This window comes from Saccopteryx bilineata, chromosome 9 (genome assembly GCF_036850765.1).
Source record: "Saccopteryx bilineata isolate mSacBil1 chromosome 9, mSacBil1_pri_phased_curated, whole genome shotgun sequence".
Lineage (NCBI taxonomy): Eukaryota > Metazoa > Chordata > Mammalia > Chiroptera > Emballonuridae > Saccopteryx > Saccopteryx bilineata.
In genome coordinates this window covers 83,828,994-83,835,870 of record NC_089498.1, presented here as the reverse complement: position 1 = coordinate 83,835,870, position 6,877 = coordinate 83,828,994, and the positions used below count along the sequence as shown (strand labels likewise).

The window sequence follows — 6,877 nt, the reverse complement described above, 5'->3', positions numbered from 1 at the left end:
GCAGTTGGTTTGTTTACTTCAGTCTCACCATGCATATGTGAGTAATATATTATGCTATGATTTTACAATGGCTACATTGTCACTAAGCAATAGGAATTTTTTGGCTCCATTATAATCATAGGGGACCACCATCACATATGCTATCCATAGATGATCAAAATGTTACGCAGCACATGACTGTATTAGAACAAAAGATTTTCTTAGTGATCTTATAAGTTTTAGGAGCTCTGTTCCAGGAACAGGAAACAGCAACCAATTTATATATATATTTTCCATTATTTCACACCGCCTCACAAGACAAGTACCAGATTGAAATTCTATGAAGATCAGGCATAGGTTAAGGGTTTGTTTATTTTTTTCACTTTTTTGCCTTTATTTCTTTTTTGTCTTACCATGGAACAGAACTTGTCAAAGTATAAACCATATTCTAGGCATTCTATAAACATTTATTTATTACATCAATGAGGATTGATATAAAAATTAAATGAGGTATTAGATGCAAACACTTAGAAGAGTCTAATTCTTAATAAGGCCATTAATGGATGATACTCAGTATTTTATGAGAGGATAGAAATCAGTATTAAAATCAGGATGAAAAACTTCATGAATTAAGACTCAAAGGCCTGAAATTATATTAACATAATTGTTTCTGGACTGGTAGTATGGTTTATTTGTTTGTTTGTTTCATAGTAACAAAATCAAAATCCTTACTTCTGTGTTTAAAACTTACATATACAATTTACCTTTTAAAACCTGCTGAATTACTAAGGAATAACCTGTTTTCATTGTTATTTATTTCTTTGTTCACTTTGAGAAAGAAATAATCTCACTGAGAGATTCCCACACTTCTCTGATTGTGCTTTCAGAAGAAAATGTTTTATTACCATTGATTTAGGAATAAAGTTAAAAGTATAATTTACCGCCTATGCTAATTTTTGTTAAATCTCAAGAGCTATTTTGTTTGGTGGGAGGTAGGAGTTTTTAGCTTTGATTTTCGTTTTTCATTTGTTAGTGAAAGCTTTTAAAGTTTAGCACAAATTATAGAATATGCATATATTTCTTCTTACAAAGTAAAGGATTTCTTAGACAACTTGAGTTGCAGAGACCAAAGTAAGAAATAACAAAGGCAAGAATTTTTCATTCTGCTAAAAACCTCTATGGACTATTCAATGTGCTTTATCTTCTTCCTTGATTTTATAGGCTCAAGAACCATGAGGGAAATCATTTTATCTTTAAATGGGTAAGTGCCAAAAGAAGTCCTTTATCAGTTTGTCCTAAGGCTTTGGATATATTTTCTGGAAGTAAATAGAAAGCTGATTTAGCAAGAGCTCATAAAGAAAGTTAGAATTTTAGTTTCCAGTGAGCCCATTATAGCACTTTCTCGACTGCTGTGGAATTCACTTTTAACCATAGCTAGGAACCTGAGGTCTCATCGCAAAGTGAGTCATGTGGGTCAAAAACACATCTTCGTTTACTCTAAAATAGATATTATTCATATGTCTTTCTTACTCATTCATTTTATTTCTACCTAGGAACAAAATCTATCTTGTGTAATGTAGAATAGAACCCAAAGTATCTTCCTGTGATTTTGTGAGAAATAGAAGAAATCAAAACAATTTTCATGAAATATCTGTTCCTTAACGTGACTGCCACCCAGAATCTCAGACTGTCTGTAGGAATGACTTATGGTGATTAAAGCATTTGAGATTCCAGATGGATGTTAGTCTTACCAAGATGAATTCTCCACACAAACTCTGTGAAAAGAAGCTGCAGTGGCCAGCTGAGGGAAAACTAGGAAGTCTTTGATTGTCATTCATCCATTCCTCCTTTCATCTACTCATTCATTCATCATTCATTTTATTGTTTATTTATTTGTTCATTTATTCAGGAAGAATAAATTGCCTTCTGTTAAAAATACACAGCTATCTATTTGTTCATGACACTCTTTTTCTATGATAGATATTTGAAACATCAGATGGTTCTCCTATGTTATTTAAACATAAATATTGCCATTATTTTATTTTTGTGTCAGTTGCTAAGTCTTTCAACACATCCACTCTTCTATCTTTGTTCAAAAAGGCTGGGGTTCTAACTCTACAAACCCCTTTCTTGTTTTGTCAGCTCTGGTAGGTGTTAGGCTCTGCCAGTAGAGGGCAGACTGTGAGGCTGATGAAGTGGGGAAGGGGAGGAGATCTGCTCCTTCCTATTTGCTTTGAATGAGCAACACCTCAATCTTGCTTCTTCACCTTGCAAGCAGCAGTGGTGGCAGCTCTACTCAGTGTGTAGTTTTTCCATCACTTACAAAACCAGCTTCTTCACTCTTGGACTTCAGAGACACCGGCACTAATGCTCCCTCTTCAGAGATCTTAGTTGCAGCTCAGTAGGGATCCTCCTTTGAGTTACTACATTTTAATAATTCAGATTTCTCTTCCTCAACCCCTAGAAGTGAGAGGTGTTTTTCACAATTGCTACTATGCTAATATTTTAAAGTTGGCTTCTTACCTTTCCAGGTTTCTAATTATAGTCATATATCACTTAACAATGGGAATATGTTCTGAGAAATGCATCATTAGGCAATTTTGTCCTGTGCAAACATCATAGTGTGCACTTACACAAACAGAGGTGGTATAGCCCACTACTACATTTGTATGCACTATATTATTATAGGACTAGTTATGTAGTAGATTTGTTAACAATAGCTTCTTATGTGAGTAATGTATTACAATACAATTTACAACAGCTATGACATTACTAGGTAATAAGAATTTTTTCGCTCCTTTATATTCTTATGGGACCACATTATACATGCAGTCCATTGTTGTCATTATGTAGTACATATCTGTAGTTAACAGTTCCTTATATTAAATTAGCTGTGTTCAAATAACAAGTATATTTGCTGTCTCTTGATTATACCCAGAACTGATATTTTGGATATTTGAAACAATAAATTAGATTCTTATATAAGAAAAAATATATATCTGAGCTACTAAGTATTTGGATATTCAAATATTAAAATAATATAAAGCCAAATAAATTTATACAATAAGGATGCATTTCAAGCGTTATGAGCCTGATCAGGTGGTGGCACAGTGGATAGAGCATCGGACTGGGATGCGGAGGACCTGGGTTCGAGACCTTGAGGTCGCCAGCTTGAGCATGGGGCTCATCTGGTTTGAGCAAAAGCTCACCAGCTTAGACCCAAGGTCACTGGCTTGAGCAAGGGTTACTCAGTCTGCTGAAGGCCCATGGTCAAGGCACAAATGAGAAATCAATTAATGAACAACTAAGGTGTCGCAACAAAAAACTGATGATTGATACTTCTCATTCCTGTCTGTCTATCCCTATCTATCCCTCTCTGTCTCTGTAAAAAAAAAAAGAGAGAGAGAGATATGAGAAGTTGGCTGGAAATATTAACATTATGACAGGGCCATAAAATTATGTTGGAAATTTCTGAATTCATCTTGAATTGTAACTAAAAATTGCGTGATGAGACTGAGTTAAGTCAAGATTGACCAACCTGGCAACTCAGAACCTGTGATGGGAGAAATTACTAGAAGAATAATTTAGCACATAAAAGAGAAAAAAAAATAAAATATGTGTAAATTAAGTATCTCATATTTAAAATGTAATACGCTTTGTTTTATCAATTACAAAATTAATTTATATTCACAGCAGAAAATTTGGAAAAGAAAGACACAAAGAACAAATTCAAAATTTCCATAAGCTCACTAATGTGCAAATGAAGTTAACTTTCTAGTGTTCAAGTTTTCATTTTTTATATCATTATAGTTTACTTACTGCTTTGTAAGTTTTTCCTTTTATTTAATAAGATATAATAATTTTATAACAATCATAAGTAATTATAAGGTGTTGATATTTTGAATGTTATTAATATACTTTGTTTCTTACCTCATTCATCTTCCTGCAGGAAGCTGAGCATATATTTCAGAAGAAATTAAAAAGAAAATAACAAAATTAGCTTCTGATAAGAAAATTAGGACTTTGCCAAAAGAAACTTAGGTGGCAGGGTAAGTGCTGTTGAGTTAGGATTCTCAAACGTTATCTTCTGTAATTTCAAATTATAGCAATCATACTTCTAGAGCCCTCTCACAGTTTGGCAAAGAAGGCCTTCTACACAGGACAATAAATTCAGAATGTTTCATTCTTGATAATAGGATATAACATAGGAGATGTAATAGGGTTTTCAGTGGAAATAATGTTCTTTCACGGATTCGAAACAAAAGCATTTCAGGGACCCATGCATTGGAATATGAGGCATACTGGTAAGATTTATTAGCGCAGAAATAAAGGACTGCCTTCAGGTGTCCATTGTCTCATTTATGACTGGTGGCTTAGCTCTGTGGCACCACAGAAGTCCTGGTGAACATAAGTGACTACCAGGAGGGTCAGAATCCCGAACTGTAATGCCGTGCCATCACCCTGGACTCTGGTAGTCCAGCCTAGACTCTGTTCCCAGCTGCACTCCATAGGCATTGTGCTGCACCCAGGCAGCTGTTTGGGCCCTTACTGGGAGCCATAGCTGCTATGAAGATAAAGGAAAACAAACAAAGGAGTGAAGGAGGGAACAAACAAACATGTGTTTCCAAGATGGGCCTTTGTTAAGTTTTTATTATATTACCTCAAGCTTGGAAGAGAGCAGTGTTTCTTTCAAATTAACCAATCTCTTTCTTAATCCTTCATGGGCTTGTACAGGGCCCTTCCTCTATCCAATCTAGTCTTTTCCCTACATTTTCCAGGCTAGACTCTGCCTCTTTATGTGGCATTTTGGATCCTACTGTGCAAGCTTCAAATTTTTGCTGTGTTATCTGGTTTCTACTGTACAAGTGCCCCCCAAAAAGAATTTCCCCTACTGTTTTTATTCCTCCATTGGTAATCCTGTGTAATGACAGGGTTGCTGATTCTTGCTTCTCATATTGTGGATTAAATCCCCTCAGCAGAGGATGAGGCTGTCCCCTAGGGAGCCTGTGAATGCTGTGGCTTCCTAGTGAATCAGGGTGACTGTCTAATTTCATTTGCTCCCTTCCTTAACTAACTAGATACCTACACTAACAATAAGAAAGGAGAAAGGCAAGACAGAAAGGAGTGGATTGAGACAGGCAGATATATGCTCCAGTTTTATTTCAGGGTTGGCCAGGGCTTGACACTAGAGAGATTTTGGCTTTTTCTGGGCCATCCTCAGTTTCTGTGTGATAAAAACAGGATCCCCAAATGTTGCAAGTCCTGTTGAAGAGTTCTTGGAAGATGTGTCAGAAAGAGAGCAAGAGGAGTTTCTGCAGCAGTTTCTTTGAACTAAACTAAAGCAGAGACAAAGCCAAACCTTCAAGAGTCTTATTCTGCCAGGGAGAGACAAGGTGGGGGTGGGTGGTGTCAAACAGAGAAAACTTCCAGGCCCAAAATAGCTGAGAGAGAGAAGAATATGAGTTAGAACAGCCAACATGTTCTGTCTTGAGTGCCAGCAGGGCCAGAGAATCTAGGCAAAAGGAACATTGCCCCCAAGACCAGCATACATTGTCACCACAAAGATCAGAGGACATTTTTCCCCTTTAATGTCATGACTTTTCTTAAATCATTCATTCTGGTATTCTTTCAAATATGTAGATTCTTAGCAGGGTAAGTAAGAGGAGCAGAAAAATTGAAAGAAATTGAGCTTTTTAATAAAAGAATAATTGAATATTACCCAAAGTGATCATTTAAGTTATCAGACTGGACTGATAGTATTAAATTTGGTATTAAAACCAGACTTAATATAGGTCATTCTTCCTAGTGACCTGTGGGTGGGGACTTAAGAGAGCATGATGTGTTAGTTATATATAAAAATGAAGTATATTTTTTCTATACATCAGAGGCGTAGTTAAGTTTACTTTAGTGATTCTACTACATGATTATTTCTAATGCAGTTTTAAAGTATATATAGTATTTCATAAGATGTAATAGTTATCAATTGCTGCCATAACAAATTCCCCATAACTATACAACAGCTTAAACAACACTCATTCATTATTTCCCAGTTCCTCTGAGTCTCAAAAGGTTGAAATAAAAATATTGGCAGTAGTTACAGTTCTCAGCTGGAGTTTGAGCTCCTCTTCCAAGATCACTGGTGACTGGCCGAATTCAGAATCCTGCAATTGTACGATTGATGTCCCTCTTTTCTTTACACAGGGTCTCCTGCACTTTCAGGCCAACAGCAGTACATCAAATCCTTCCTGTGCTTTAAATTCCTCTGACTTCTCTCTCTACCACTTCTATCTGCCTTCCTTTTCTGCTTTTAGGGGCTCATGTGACTACATTGGGCACAGCCAAATATCCAGGATAAGCTTTCTATTTTAAAACATGCTGATTAGTCATCTTAATTACAGCTAAAAAGTCCCTTTTGCCATGTAATATAACCACAGGAGTCCCATCAGGGGGACAGAAATTGTGGGGACCAAAATTTCACCTACTAAAAATGATGTTTCTCAAATATAGATGGTCTCCAACTTAGGATGGTCCTACTTATGATTTTAAAATGATGCAAAAGGGTCATGTATTCAGCGGAAACTGCATTTTGAATTTTTTACTTTGATCTTTTCCTGAGCTAGTTTTATGTGGTACAATATTCTCTCATAATGCTGGGTAACAGTTGCAAGTCACAGTTTCTAGTCACCCAACATGATCATGAGGGAAAACAACCCAAACTAGTGTACTATATGACCAGAATGTTTTGTGTAGTGTGTTTTGTGTTTTTGCATCCCATCATGTCTACAAAACACTTATATGAGTCTCCTTCTTCTGGTGAGAAGAGGAAGCAATTACTCTTGAGATGAAGCTCAAGATAATTGCCCAACTGTAGGCTGATGTAAGTGTTCTGTGCACGTTT

The 6,877-nt window shown here is 36.1% G+C and overlaps 1 long non-coding RNA gene across 1 annotated transcript; it reads right to left on the bottom strand.

The window, feature by feature from the left end:
* Positions 1-5,122: 5,122 nt before the first annotated feature.
* On the bottom strand, positions 5,123-6,234 carry LOC136313550 (uncharacterized). The gene is made up of 2 exons (XR_010727164.1): positions 6,078-6,234; positions 5,123-5,420 (listed from the first exon to the last, which is right to left on the bottom strand). It is a non-coding gene; the product is annotated as an uncharacterized lncRNA (long non-coding RNA).
* Between the last annotated feature and the right edge of the window lie 643 nt (positions 6,235-6,877).